This window comes from Hylobates moloch, unplaced genomic scaffold, assembly GCF_009828535.3.
Source record: "Hylobates moloch isolate HMO894 unplaced genomic scaffold, HMol_V3 SCAFFOLD_5, whole genome shotgun sequence".
Classification (NCBI taxonomy): domain Eukaryota; kingdom Metazoa; phylum Chordata; class Mammalia; order Primates; family Hylobatidae; genus Hylobates; species Hylobates moloch.
In genome coordinates this window covers 673,433-689,203 of record NW_026652280.1, presented here as the reverse complement: position 1 = coordinate 689,203, position 15,771 = coordinate 673,433, and positions in this window count along the sequence as shown.

The window sequence follows — 15,771 nt, the reverse complement described above, 5'->3', positions numbered from 1 at the left end:
CCAAGCCATACAGGAAAAGGTTAATCTCATTTGACTTCGTTAAAATGATAAACTTTTGTTCATCGAAAGACATCATTCCAAAAAGAAAAGGCAAGTCAGACTCAGAGATTGGTGGTCCATGCAGCCAACAAATAACCAGAATATATATAAAGAACACTTACAAATCCACAAGAAACACGCTAACAGCTCTATTTTTTTAATGGGCAGAATACTGGCACAGGAGGTGAGGGCATCCAAATGGTCAGTCCACATTGGAAAGGTGCTCAGTGTCACCATTCATCAGGAGGACAACCACGAGATGCCATCATCCCCCCACAGAAGGCTTGAAGCCGAGAGGACTGACGGGGCCAGTGTCAGAGGGGGTACGGGGCAAACAGCCCACGCGTTGTGGACAGAAGCCTCAGTGGACGCAGCCGCCTTGGAAGCGCTGGTTATTGGTGATTCTCTGCAGGTGGTCCCACCTGGGTGCCCCCACTGGCTCGCCACTCTTCCCGTGAGCTTAGGGGCAGGCAAAGATTTCTTACACAGGTCTCGGAACATCATCGCACTCCACTGCGTCTTGGAAAGCAACCCTGTCCACGGCTTTGTTTTCTGCTCCACCCGTGTGGCTGTTACCTGTGGCACCTAAACATTGCTCAAGAACCTGGCAGCAGCTGCAGCCATGCTCCCGCCAGGCTCCTGATAAGATTGGAACTCACATGCAACGCTGAGCGCCATCAGCTGAGATTTGCGCCTTAAAGCTGCTTCTTATGCTAACATTTTTTTTTTGCAGCATGGAACTGAGAAGTGTCCTAAATGTGGAAAATTGAATTGGGTCTCAGAAAAAAACCAGTAAGTGCCTCTTCAATAATTAACAGATGGAGATCCATACCAACAGCAAAGTTAATCAACGCAAAAAGGTGGTGCAGGACGGACAAACAGAAACTCAGGAGCTCCTTTTAGAAACCAGAGGGTCCTGGCGGGCACACTCACGACGTCCTTGGGTCACTAAGCTGGGGCATGCGCCACGTCACCTGGCCACGGTCTCTTCCTCAGATTTGCCATGAACCTCACCTGGCGTCCTCAAGTACACTTTGACCACGTGGGCATCAGAACATCAAGTGGGAAACAGGCATGAATTTTCCACTCCAGGATCCTGGAAAGAGAAGCACTTGTTCCTAGAGAACCTGCTTATTCTGATCTTTGGGTAACTAGGTAATTCTTTCTAAATCCTGCTGAAGGTGAAGAATATTGTGTTCCATGTCTTAAAAACACATAGGAAGAACACCGTTCTTTCTGAAGCCAGAAGGGAAATACATCAACAGCTCAGGTGAGGTTTCCCTATGGTGCTCAGCCGATTTAGATAACGTGGTGTCTGAGGCCAGCAGTACATGCTCTCACCTTCACCGTCTGAGTGCAGCGGGACACGCCCTCATCCTCACCATCTCAGTACAGCAAGACGCACCCTCACCTTCACTATCTCAGTACAGCAGGACACACTCTCACCTTCACTGTCTCAGTACAGCAGGACATGCTCTCACCTTCACCGTCTCAGTACAGCAGGACATGCCCTCATCCTCACCATCTCAGTACAGCAGGACACGCCATCACCTTCACCGTCTGAGTACAGTGGGACACGCCATCACCTTCACCATCTCAGTACAGCAGGACACGCCATCACCTTCACCGTCTGAGTACAGTGGGACACGCCCTCACCTTCACCGTCTGAGTACAGCAGGACACGCCCTCACCTTCACCATCTGAGTACAATGGGACAGCGCTCTCACCTTTGCAGTCCCGGTGAGTGATCTATGGAGCTGGTGCTTTTTTTTTTTTTTTTTTTTTGGTGGAGTGTCTGAAAAATCTCTCCAGTGGTGGTGGCTGGGGTGAGTTATCAACATGAAGCACATTGGACTGAAGTATATGAGAAAAAGCCAGGCCTGCAGAAGACAGGCTGATGGAAGCCCACAGAAATGAGTGAAACTGAAGGCGGGGCGGAGGTTGCCCCTGACCTTAGCTACACACACCCCTCAGAGCTGTTTCTCAAAGATGTTTACACTAGCAAGAGGCTCAGCGTTCATCGTTTATAACAGCTTCTGGGAGCCACGGTTGAGTTTACCGTCTGGCCTTTCAGTACTTATGTATGCAGGGTGGCAACTCAAGCTGTCATGGTCACAGAATTAAGAGGGACGAATGTGGACAGGTAGGGTTTCATTTTCCATATCCCTCCAGCAAGCAGGATGGGTGAAGATGGGGACACTTTCTTCCCGTGCTTGAGAGCCGACTTCTTAGAGGCCTTAGTAGACATCCACCAAACATCCGACCACCACAGAGGGCGATGGGAAGACCCCCTCATCCAGGGCAAGCAGCTGCGGAGCTCACACGGGGTTGGGGCAAGGGCATCCCGCTGGCATGCGCTTGTGGCCACAGCAGGGGCCCTGGAAGAGAGACAAGAATTAGTCAACCCATGGTTTGTCGTCTGGCGGTGTAGTCTGATACTTGAGAGATGTGATCTTTATTTCAGAAACACCATCTGGCCATCAGCCCAATTCTTGACTTTTTGATTTCTCTCAAGATGATCATTAGGAGTGGTTTCAACAAGACTGAACACAGAATTTTAAGGACCCCAATCATGACTCAACCAGAGCCCTCACTGAATTCTTCATGAGTCAGCCCGGCCCTCCCCACTGACTTCACCCTAGCGGGCACCTGTCTTTCTTCTTTTATCACTTTTTGCTTCTCTTTTGGTTTCCAGCTCTGACTGAATTCAGACCCAACACCTTCAAATTCTTCCTGGCCGCCTCAGGGAAACCCAGAGGCAAATCTGAGTGCAGGGAGTGGGGGCTTCGCGTGGAGCTGGGGCTGCCCAGAGCTGAGAGGGACCTGAGACGCCGGCGCCTTCCCAGGGAGCTCTGGAGAGCGGCCTCAGGTTGGGGAGGAGGGGGTCTGCCATCTTCCCCTCTCTACGGGGAGGACTGCCTTGTGATGGGGGCTCAGGATCCACTCCAGGGCCCCGACCCCGAGGCAGAAGTGGGGGTGGTGCTTCCTGCCACCCCTCACCAGGCAGGGATGCCAGGGATTCTGCAGCCAGAGTCGAACCTACGTTTATCTAAATGGAAGGAGAGAGGCGTCTCTGGCCGGAGGAAGAGGGGAAGTGGCACCTCCCAGTGAAGAGGTCGTCCCCAAGCCACAAGGTGGCTGGTGGCCACTTCGGGAGGAGGCTCCGGGATCTGGGGAGGAAAGGCCAAGCGAGGTGGGTGTGCGTGCAGAGGACGCTCTGTTCAGATTCCTCCCCAAATAGTGACGGAGCTCCGGGAGCTGCCCTGTCAGGGATCTGTGGGGCGTGTGTGTTTCCTTTACCACCTCTGGAAACTGCGCTACAGTGGCAGTGAGTGGAGGGGAGGACCCCGCAGGAAGAAGAAAACAGCAAGCCACAGTGGTTCGGAGGAAAGGCCGGCAGTGGCACAAAGTGGGTCTGCAGGGGCAGGCGAGCTGCATCCCAAGCCCAGGAGAAGCCCCAGACACCGGGAGCTGGGCTGCCCTATGAGGCTGCAGACAGAGGTGGGGCCACCAATTCCAAAAGCAACTCCAAGACCTCAAGGCTGTCTTCCAATAAGCTCGGCCCTGGACACATGTCCTCCCACCAGGCGGGAGCAGGGCACCCTTAGCCAGGGCTGCAGGGAGGGCGGGCGGATGCCACGGGTGCTGGGCCCTGCTTCCCGCGACAGCAGCCCAGCTGCAGGTCACCGAGATTTGATGACAGGGAGCACGTGAACTCTGGGCTCACTCCAGCCCTCTTGGCTGGCTGCCGAATGCTGGCCACATGACATTTTGCAGTTCAGAACCCAAGTTGAAGAGGGGTATGTGGGACCCCTCAACAGCAGCAAGGAAACCCGTGGGCCATGGGCAATGCCTTGGTGCATTCAGGAAAAGGATCTCCTACCTAGAAGTGGAATCCAACCATATTATCAGTCAAGAGTAAAGAGAAAATGACGTTTTCGGACCGGTACAGAGGCTGCTAGAGGAAGTGCTTCACCAAAACGAGGCATCAGCCCTGAAGGAGGACCTGGCGCCACGACACAGGAGAGACACGGGGGGCTCTGGGGATGTGGGGAGGGGATCCTGGGTGACAGTGCAGGAGAGCTGAGGGCTTCCATGGGGGTCTGAACCAGCATTCTCATTGTATGGAGAGATTTCCATTTCTGACTGAGAGGTTGGGAGAGAATTGAGAATGGGTATATGAGCAAAGCCATTTGAAAATCAAGGCAGTTATTAATTCCAGGCAAAATATAATTTGTATAAGATGGGCCCTGTAATCATAATGCATTAGGCTACATTGGCTGCTGTGACAAAGGCCAAAATAATAGTGGTCTAAATAATCTAGAAGCTCACTCTCTCAGGAAGCTGTTGGCATGGAAGTGGATACAGCAGCTCTGCAGGGCCAGGCCTGGCTGTCCTGAGCATATGGCAGGCATCTGCTCACAATCTGCCCACCATCAAGCCCACACTTCCCTCAGGGAAGACCAGGGGAGGGATGTCTTTCCCCAGCCCATGTTCTGCCAGGAAGTTGTATGCTTCATGTCCACTCATGGGCACTGACCAATGGCCAAAGCCCAGTCCCACAGCCCACTGCAGAGGAGGCTTGCGCACCTGCCCACAGGCCCAGCAACACTGGGATTTCTATAAAAATGTCTCAAGGCAACTGGAGGACATTGGGCCTTGGATGTTATTAAGGGATGACCGCTAGTTTAGCTGGGTATGATAGCAATATTGTGGTGATATTGGTAAAAGCCCTTACCTGTAAGAAATACAAACAAAAGTGTTGATGGATGAGATGACACAGTGCCTGAGATCTGCTTCAGAATATCCCACATGTATTTAGGTATTACTCGTGTGATTAAGAAGTAAATTTTTTTTTAAGATCAAAGAATTTCTCCTGTCACGTCTAGAAGAGGAGGCTGGAAGGTGATGGGGGACCATGGGCATCCCTGTCCATGGGCATCCCCACAGCTGCTGTGAACACCCACAGATGAGCTGATGCCCACCCAGCGTGGGGTCCACCTCCACCTGGGCCCGATGCAGGAGGGGCCCAGGGAAGGAAGCAAACAGCCCTGGAGGTGGACATTTCCAACAGCCCCAAATAGTCACCCTCCCCAGCGGGACATTAGCAAATACCTATAACTTAGAAGTCATTGAAAAGCAGTGAAACACTTTTTTTTAAATTGAAGGTGAAAACCAAAAGGAAGTTTAGAGAATATTCCAAGTGAGCAGAGGGGGTGGCGGGATCACCCAAAAATGCTACTTTGTGGTTATGGTCGTTATAAGCATAAAATATATCTAAAATACTTAAAAGTTATCACTTTAATAAAAATAAAACAACAAAGAAATAGAAAAAGCCTTGCTGAAGCAAGAGAGGCTGATGTGCACAGGACGAACAGAAGTGAAGTGAAGAAGAACAAGGGAAACTGCATAGCCCGGGCCTGCGTGCACACCTGGCTGGGTTTACCACCCCCGTGAGGGCCTTGTGCCACATGCGGACACTGTCGGCCCAGAGGCCAGAGCTCCCCAAAGCCAGGACTGCCGCCTGGGGAAGTTACCCTTGGGGTGGGAGCGGTACCTCCCACGAGCTGCGATGGGGCTGTGTGTGCCGCCGGCACCTGGCATTGCACATTCCGTGTGTGTCCCAGGAGGACCCTGTGCAGTGACTGTTCCACACTTTCCACATTTGCTTCTCCTGCGAGCCGCAATGGGGCTGCGTATGCCGCCGGCCCCTGGCATTGCACATTGCGCGTGTGTGCCAGGAGGACCCTGTGTGGGGACTGTTCCACACTGTCCACATTTGCTTCTCTGGTAGCAGGTGAGCTCCAGGATCCCGTCAGCGCTACCTCCGCGGGTCTCCTGAAATAGTCAAAGAGTATGAACAGGTTAAAAGTTTTAACCCCTGAATAGCTGGGATGTAAAAAATGAAATCTGGCAAGTGATTAAACGAAATTACAGACCTAATTGCTTACACTTAAAATAATACTAAAGCAAATGTGAGATTATGTTTAACTTGGAGGACCAGCACCGTCGGCAACATGGTTCTGTTCTAATTTTTCACCAGGGAGGGCTCCACATTCCAGGCTGTTCATGCAGCACTGTTATGAAATGAAGTCCTCAGTGTCTGTGAAGTTCAAGTGTTTTAAATGGAGCAGAGGCCTCTCCAGGGATTGCCCACACCATTTCCACCTCCGTCCTGTTGGTAAGCCATCCCTGCTGCCATAAGCAGAGAGCAACCTTCTGATGCAGCGGCTAGATACCAGGAGGGCCACGGAAGCTGGGTCCCTGAGAGACTCTGAACCGCAGATCCAACTGGGGGATGCCAGGCGCTGACGGGACCACGGGGCCCTAAAAGGCAGAAACCGTGACTCCACGGGACTCCTCTCTTCTGCGACCTGCTCCAAGGCTGCCCCTGTGCAGAGTTCGGCCATGGGGCTGTGGCCCTGACCCCTCTGCCAGGCTGCCCACACCACTCCAGGGGACGTGGTTTCCACTGTGGGCAGCTGGTGCAGTGTGACTGTGGTGCAGGTGGGGCCTCTGGGCAGAGGACATGTTGGTAAACTGGGCTGCAGCAGGGCCCAGAGGTCGGGATTGAGGGGAGGCTGTGCCAGGTGACCTCTGCAAGGACCTGGGGAACTGCACACAAAATCGCAGAAAGAGAAGGATGTGGTTCTTAACTAGCTTCCACCCTGTCTTGCAGCCCCTGTGTTTACTTCCCAGTTGATCTTTAATTTCAGTTGCCAAAGCAGCTGTTTGCACCGTGCAGATGAGTCCCAGGGGCCTCAGACCCGCCCAGCCGCCCGCCCAAGGCGGGAATTGAGGCTGCGGCTGGGCTGGGCAGACGGGGTTGGGGGGCACAGCTCACAGGGCCCCCCACACTCCGCGCTGCCAAGTCTTCTTTTTCCAGTAGTCCCAAGCTAAGTTGAAGAAAGAAAAATATGAGGGAGGGAAAGAGACAAAGAGAGGTGAAAAAATATGGTCATAAATCTGGGACCTGTTTTTATTGGTGCTTCTATTTCAGATTTCCAGTTTGGAAAAATACTTTTTTATGCATCCCAGGCACCTTCGTGATGGTGGAATGATGATGATAAATGCAAAAAGTTTTTAAAAGTCCTTTTTATGCCCAGGAGAACAAAGCCTGGTACAGTGCAGCCACCTCAGGGCCTCTGTCATCCTTAGACTAAAGAAGGTTGGCTTGTCCAATTTAACTTTGCCCCATGCCTCCATGCCGGTGTGACTGTGCCAGGATGCCCTCGGGGCCCTGAGACCCCGTCCACGCCTGGCTGCGCCTCCCAGGTTTGTTTTAGGGAGCGGAGGTTGGCCAGGCGCCCTGTGGGAGGCTCAGCAGGGAAAGCGCCTGTTGTTGGGGAATAGCTCGGGGGAAGCGCTTTCAAATGAACTGCAGGGAACAAGTGAAGAGTGTGGACACTGGAGCACGGGGCAGTGACAAGACATAATGCGAGGTCTGCCATCCGAACGTGGACCCTGCGTCCCCTGAGGCAGGAGGCCGTGAACACAAGGCTGAGTTTGCGCCTCAGATTTGCGCCAGGTGATGGGACTTGCTGGGGCCTCCCTGCCCTGCCCGTGAAGAGACTGTTTTTGCCGTGAGTCTGTGCGCACGGTGGGTCTGCTGCGCCTGCATAGGTGGGTTTAATTGGCTCCAGCTGCACTGGCGGCTCCTCTCCTCCACTACGACGTGGCGCATGGAGTTATGGGTGGAGCCCTTTGAAGCAGCTGCAAGTCATTCTGTCGTATAAACTGAAATAAGAAGAGGGTGAAAAATCCAAGCCCGTGACTCTGCCCGCTCCACAGCTGTGCTCACACAGCTCCACGAGACGGCCGCCCAAACAAAGCTACCTCCGTGGGCCTTGGCCGGCTGACAAGAGGAAGGGAAGATTACTCTAAGCCCCAGGTATTCTGGTGAGCTGGAAGCTGGCCGGGAGGACTGGGCGCCAGTGACACCTCCAGCCAGCAGGCACATGCGGAGGCCCCATCCTGGGAGCGTGCCCAGGGGCGAGGGGTGTCCGGCCACCACCGACCACCAGCCGCCCAGGAGGCAGAGGTGACCTGAGAGGGGGCTGCTCGGTTCAGGGAGGAGCCCAGCCCCCAATGCGGGGCACGGATGGAATCTCTCAAGGTTCCCCGGGCATCCTGCCCACCCAAGCTGACTGCTAAGGTCATCGAAATGGAGCAGGAGCCCAGGCCTAGAGTGTCCAGGCCAAGTGACCACCATGAGTGTCTGAGAGGCCGGATGTGCAGGCTGGCTCCTGGCTTCTCACCTGAGCCTCCCCACCCCCTTGCCTCCACGTCTGGAAATGCCCGGTGCCCCAGCACGGCTTTGGGGAGGCAGCGGTGCTGAGTGCATGGGGCCGAGAGGATGGCTCTGGGCCAGTCGGGTGCTGGGACAGTGGCTGGCAGGGGACCCATTTGGAGAAGAGCCCACTGCCCTGAGCAGCTCCAGCTGCAGCTCCCGCCGCCCTCTTGTGAGGGCCTGCCTGGGCCCGTGTCCAAATCCCAGCACCACAGGCCAGATGGCCTCACGGGGCGAGCACAGCAGATGCCGCCTTTACACAGGGACCCCTGGGGCCCCCTCCAAGGGCTGCTGCCCGAGAGGGAGCGTGGCCCCCAGAGACCCCCTGAACTCAGCCTCTGGGGCCCACCTGGTGATTTCTGAGGGTGCTGCCAGGCCAGAAGCTCAAATCCTGCTGGCTGCGCTGTCCTGAGGCCACAGCCAACACCCACTCCTGCCTCCAGCCCAGTGTCCCTTCCCACTGTTAGTGGGGCCTGGGGGACGAAGGGCGAAGGGACCACCACAGTGCGATGGGAAAGAGAAAGCCCTCGGCTTCACCCTAGGGTATGTTGTGGAGACGCAGACGGGTCCGAGGTCAGACGAGGGTACTGGACTTGCCGAGGTGTCCACACTCAAAGGGAGCATGTGGAGCGGGGGGCGGCGTGAGGCGTTCAGGGGCTTCCCGGGAGCGGTTCCAGCTGACGGAGCTCCACGGAAATCAGACATGACCTTGGGGACCGCCGACCTGTGGGGTGTGCACCAGAACCCCACACTGTGGGAGCCCAGCCTTCCTCACTGGGTGGCAGTCGCTGGGCTCACACAGACCACAGCAGCGTCCAGCTCCCCGTCAAGGAGAAACTCCTCCCCAGAGTGGGCTGCAGGGCCAGCGCCAGCGGTGACGGGGTCCATCCTCACTGTCTCCTGAAGGGCCCGGCCTGGCCTGAGACTTCGATCTCGGGGACGACAGCCACCAGCTGGATGAACTTGCCCCGTGTCCTTCCTACCCCTCATCTCCCTTCTCTTGCTGGGACTTCACGAGAGAGCCCGAGTTACTGAGTCAACAGGAAGTAGAAGAGACTCCCACGCAGCTCAGGCCCCCGTGGCAGGACCAGGAAGGAGGGAGAGGTGGCACGTTGCCCGGGTGCTCACGGACACCAGGTCTGCTCCCCACACACTGTGGTCTGTGCCGCGCTGCAGGGGCCAGGCAGCCACAGGCATCGTTTGGGCCCCGAGCCGGCCAGGCTGGAGTCGGGTCCCACTAAAGCTGCAGGTGCCTCTTGCTCGGAGTGGGGGGCTGAGGGGTGTCTTCCTGCCACGGGGCTGTAGCTGGTGCCTGGTTCCCTCTGTCCAGACACAGCTCTGGGCTTGCAGCCTCTGCCTCCCTGATGGGACAGCAACCCTGGACATCGCTCTGAGGTCTGCACGGGGCACCATCCCGTATTCTGCAGGGTCCAGAGACACAGGCCAGCCCAGCCCCATTGTGGGAGAAAGGCCAGTGACGTCATCGGGGGGCTGAGGCCGGCAGCCACCTTCTAGTGGACGTTACTGCTGAGAACTGGCCAGGTGCCTGCACCCACTGCCATGAGTAATTGCCCAGCGGCCTGTGAGGTGCTGGCAGCTCCTCCATTTATGAGTTAGGAAACAGGCACAGAGGGACCAGGTGGCCTGTCCCAGCAGCACTGCTCTGGCTCTTCACCACCACCATATCAGCAGCAAAACTGCTAGGGCTGAAATCAATACAGATTTATCCATTCTCACCAGGCTGCGGGCGCCTTGCAGGTCCACGCTCCTAGCTGGGGGCCCAGGGAGACTCTGCTTCCAGGACTGCCCGAGTGTGGGAGGAACCCAGCTGCCAGCTGCAGAACTGAGGTCCCATCTCCGCCCTGGGCTCGCACAAGGGCACTCCTGCCTGCCAAGGAGCAAGCGATGCCGCACCTCAGTCTCTCACTCTGCTCTCCGGTTCCCTGGACCCCCAGCCCAAGCTCCGGTGATTACCAGGTAATTCCTGTCCCAAGGCAGCCGTGCCGACTGTCCTAACACAGTTGCCACGTGGCTCTGTGTCCTGTGCACAGGCCAGGGGTTCAAGCGGGCATCAGCAATGCTCACTTCAGAGCCCCTCCGCCACGACGTGGCCACCGTGCACACAGCTCCGTGGCCAGCACTGGAAACTGCGTCTCCTGCCTCCAGCTGCGTGACTCGGAGAAGCAGAACCTCTCCATCCTCACTGTCCATCCGCACATCCAGGGCCACCCATGTGCACCCACACCGTGCGCTCACTGTGTGGCCTGTCGAGAACACAGCATCCCCTGCCCCTGATTTCCCAGGAGAGTCGCACGTCCGTGATGGTGTTCTCCCAGGCACGCATGGCCATGGAGCACGGGAACGTGTGCGCCTGCCGGGAGCGCATGGGAAGACTGCACGCCGGGTACTGAGGCGTCCTGTGAAAAAACCTGAAACAAGTACTAATTTTTTACATTGATTACAGATTTAAATGATAATTTTTTATAGATTGGGTTCAACAAAATATTAAAACTCATGACACTTATTGGCCGGGCGCAGTGGCTCACGCCTGTAATCCCAGCACTTTGGGAGGCTGAGACGGGCAGATCACGAGGTCAGGAGTTTGAGACCATCCTGGCTAACAAGGTGAAACCCTGTCTCTACTAAAAATACAAAAAACTAGGCGGGTGTGGTGGCGGGTGCCTGTAGTCCCAGCTACTCGGGAGGCTGAGGCAGGAGAATGGCGTGAACCCGGGAGGTGGAGGTCCCAGTGAGCCGGGATCGTGCCACTGCACTCCAGCCTGGGCTAGAGTGAGATTCTGTCCCCAAAAAAAAAAAACAAAAAAAAACGCCTATTTTTTATTCTTTTTTTTAATGTGGACATTAGAAACCTTAAAATTGCATATGTGGTTCCCATTAGATTTCCATCAGACAGCGTGTATCTAGAAAATGGCTATAAAGTGTTCCACCTCCTGCTGATTTTATTGGAACCGTGTCTGATCTGCAGGACTAAACATGTGGTCTGGGGAACTGTCCACGCTGGGGCATGTAGAGTTGCTGAGGAGCAGGTTAGATGTTGGTTTTGTTTTGTTTCTGATTTTTGAAAATTTAATTTGGAAAGATTTTGAGGTCATGCATGGTCTACAAATGAGTTTTCTGTCCCGATTCAGGATGGATGCCCACACCCCTGAGTCCACCCACACAGGCCTGTGAGTAACATGCACGTGTGTGCCTGAGCACATATGTAGCTGAGCACATGTGTATGTGAGCACGTGTGCACACCATGTGTGCATCTGGTACACAGGGATGAGCTGCAGCCTCACAGGCTTCTCACTGCTGCAGCTGGATGTGCCGCTGTGGACGGTCGGGGCAGGGGCCTCCTGCCCTCATGCTGTGCGTGGCAGCCACAGGTCCCCGTGCCTGCAGCCTGACACAGGCGCCTGGAGTTGCTGCCTGGGGCAAGTGAGTTCTGCTGGAGGAAATGATGTTGAACTGTGAGGATGCCGTAAGAAGGCAACAGCAGAGTCAGAAGTTGAGGAGGAGAAGACAGAGGTAAGGGGGAATTGCTCCTCAGCAACGACACGTGAGAGTCGCATGTGCCGTGATCCCAGGCAGCTGTGGCTGCATGGATGCCACGTGGGGAACCCGGCTTCCAGACCCACCCTCAAGGGCCAAGCATCTCCTGCCCAGCTTCATTCCTTCCCAGCTTGGGGGTGCCGCTGTCATGCTGCACAGGGTCCACCAGCCATGCAAAGCCTGTCTACATGTTGTTAGCTAAAGTCCCAGGACGGGGGCCCACCCGACCCATGTCACCCTGTGATGAGGACAGGAGGGATAGAGACTTCCTCGGTCTGAGCTCGGGCTGCAGGCTTGCGGCCTCTCCCACTCCATAAGCACGGCGGCGGTTCCCTCTGCTGGGCGGTCCCAGTGGACCTGCAGGTGGGCCCTATGACCTGGCTGAACAGAGCCCTGCGTGTGAAGTGCTCTCATGCAACCTCAACTGCTGCCCTCGCCCCAGGGCCTCCTGGAGAGGACAGAGTCACCAGCAGATGGCTTCTCTCTCACAGCCCAGGCAGCATCTGTGCCCAGGGAGGCCTGCGCACCCCGCAGGAGCCTCGGTTACCCCCATTTCTAAGTGCCCTGCCACAGGCAGCCCTCAGGAGCCCCCGTGTGTCTGCCACCACCGTGGAGGGCTTGGCGTGGACAGTAGGCCGTGGTAGGGGCATCCGGGCTGTCCATGGGGGCTGGTGGGGGGCCAGCCGCCCCGCAGCATGGGCTGACTCCTCCCTCCCCCAACATGCTGTGGTTCCCACTTCGTTAAGCCCCTGGAATGCAACCAATTAAAGAGCCATTAGGGTTAAATGAGATCCTGGTCTAAAAATGCAGATGGGTCTGGATTATTAAAAGGCCATCAGTCACCCACGCATTAGTCTGAATAAGTTTGGTCTGCTTGATTTTATTTCTGCTGGCCTGACTTTTGGATGGGGGTCTAGGCAGGAGCTTCTGGGGCTCCAGCAACCCTGAGGGATGGGCTGAGGGTCTGTTCCCCCCTCACCTGTTTGGTCCTGCCCCCCCACCTGTTTGGTCCTGCCCCCCCCACCTGTTTGGTCCTGCCCCTCCCACCTGTTTGGTCCTGCCCCTCAAGGTCTTCCTGAGCCCCAGGCTGGTGTGGACACAAGGAAGCCCCGCTGGAGGGCCCTCTTTACGTGGGGAGGCCTGAACCCTGAGCAGTCAAGGAAGTTTTGGAAGTGAGTAGCTATGGCTTCTCCACCTGCTCCTGCCTGGACGGCGCCCTTCAGAACTCAAGCCCATCCATGAGACAGCACCCACTGGGGCCAGACACTGAGTCGCTCCATGAAGGCCAAAGGTGAGCACGTAGGGATTTCTCTCCAAAGAGAGTAGCAGGTACAGACATGGGTGTTGACATACACAGGCACATATGCACATATGTGCACACATGGCACACACATGTACATGTGCACTGTGCACACATACACGGCATACATATGCACAGTGCACACATGGCATATGCTCACATTCACAGTGCACACACATGCACACAGCATACATATGCTTACATACACCGTGCACACGTACGTGGCATATGCTCACATGCACAGTGTACATGGCATATACATATGCTCACATGCACAGTGCATGCACATACATAGCATACGTATGCTCACATGCAGTGCCTACATGCACACGGCATACCTATGCTCACGTGCAGAGTGCACACGCACACATGGCATACATGCTCACAGTGCACACACAACATACATGCTTACATGCACACACGGCATATGCTCATGCACAGTGCACACACAGCATACATATGCTCACATGCACAGTGCACACAGGCACACACGGCATACATATGCTCACATGCACAGTGCACACACAGCATGCATATGCTCACATGCACAGTGCACACGGCATGCATACGCTCATGCACAGTGCACATACACACGGCATACATATGCTCACATGCATGGTGCACACTCACACAGTATACATGTACTCACATGCAATGTGCACACACACGGCATACATGTGCTTACACATGCACATATACCATTCACATGTATATGCACTCAACTCATGCACACATGCCACCTACATGCCACCTACATGCCACCACATGCACACAGGTGCACATTCGCAGGCTCACACACTTCCTGATGCCTGTGTGGGCGCCACGCCAGTCCTCCTTCCCTGGGGCACTCCTGTCCATCTGTATTTTGGTTATGCCCTGGGAGCTGAGAAGGCTCTGGCCTGTTTTCACTGGGATTCAGAGGCATTGTGGACCACAGAACTGTGTCAACCCCACCCATCTTCTCCACAAATGTTCTTTATTAAGAGAACCTTGATTAAGAACGTTAAACAGAAACTGAAGAGACTGTCCACTTAATAGCGGAAACAGCCCCAGTGCACCCCGTTCTGAGGCCTGGGGCGAGTCATTAGGCTCCTGCCTCAGCTTGCCCTCTGTGGGTCGGTGGCGTGGCCTGCGTGGGCTCTCGGGATGAATGCTATGAACCCCCACAAGAGGGGCTGCTCTGTGCCATTTCAGCAGGTTTTTCATCACCTCGCAAGGGCCTGGAGTTGGGAGAGAAAGAGCAAAATGAAAAGGCACCTCTGATGACAGCCGCCACTCCCGAGCCCTGAGCCATTCTCTCCGAGAGCTGCAGGAGCCACAGCCGCATGCGCTGCAGAGGGGCTGCCTGTGTGCAGCCTGAGGACATGGAGGCTCCATGTGCAGCCAGACAGAGTGGCCCTGTGGCTCTCCACAGCCCCGACCTGTGCCGCTGCACAGAGCTCAGCGAGGATGCTACCTTCTAGAGCGGATGCCAGCCCCACAGATGCACCTTGGAGTCCCCTTGCAGCCCACAGGAACCACTTCTTTCTGCTTAACCCATTGTTTTAGGGTCCTGGGGTTGCTAGGTCAATGTTCCACAAACTGGGGGACTTAACAATTTATCCTCTCAGAACCCTGGAGGCCAAAGTCTGAAACCCCGTCACAATAGGACGTGGAAAGGGTGTGCTCCCCAGGTGCTCCTGGGCGCGGGAAGGGCGTGCCTCCCCCCCCCCGCCCAGTGCTTGTCCCTACCACATCTGCAGGATCCTGTTTCCAAATGAGGTCCCACTCTCAGGTCTCAGGGGCTGGGACTTCCACATGCTTCCGGGGACACAGTCGAACCCACAGCTCCCACTCTGTGTTCCCATCTTTCCCTACTCTGGAGTTCACAACACTTTTCTGGTGCAGAGATGGCCCTCAGGCCCTGCCCCCAAAGGCCTCGTCTACACAGCACTTCCTGGTGGTGGTCGTCAACCTAGCTGCACCTTGAACCCTGGGAGCTCTGAAGGGACCGACGCCCTTGTGGTGGGTCCAGGTGGCCTGAGGGCTAGAGAGGCAGAGCTTGTGTAGAGGGAAACCCCGTCTGGGAGCAGGCAGGCTGGGCAGGAGCGGCTGGGAGCCAAGCTGCAGGGCTGGAGAGGCTTGTGCCCACATGAGCAGGACCCACGCTGCTCACTGTCCTGCCACTCCCCCTGCTGGCACTGGGGCCCGGGCAGGTGCATCCACTGCTCCAAAAAGCACTTGTTCCTCTTCTCCACTAAAGTGCCCCTGCGCCCCTGCATGCCCTCTATGATGTCACGTGCCTCCACGTGCTCCCCATGTCCCCCGCGTGCCCCATCCCTATGTGCTCCCATCCCATGTGGCATCTCCCAGCTCACCTGGACACACGAGTCTCGGGGTTACCAGTCCCCCTGCAGAAGCTCGGACAGCAAGTAGGAGTCAGCAGCCAGGCAGGAAACTTGGGGGCTTTGCACCTGGAGGGAAGTCCACCTGATATGAAAATGCTTTCAAAGCTTGTGGATCGGAGAGGCCAGTGGTGCACCTGGTGGTCAGATTGATCAGTCAGGACGATCATCAGCCCCATTTCTCAGGTAAGAAAACCAGGCTC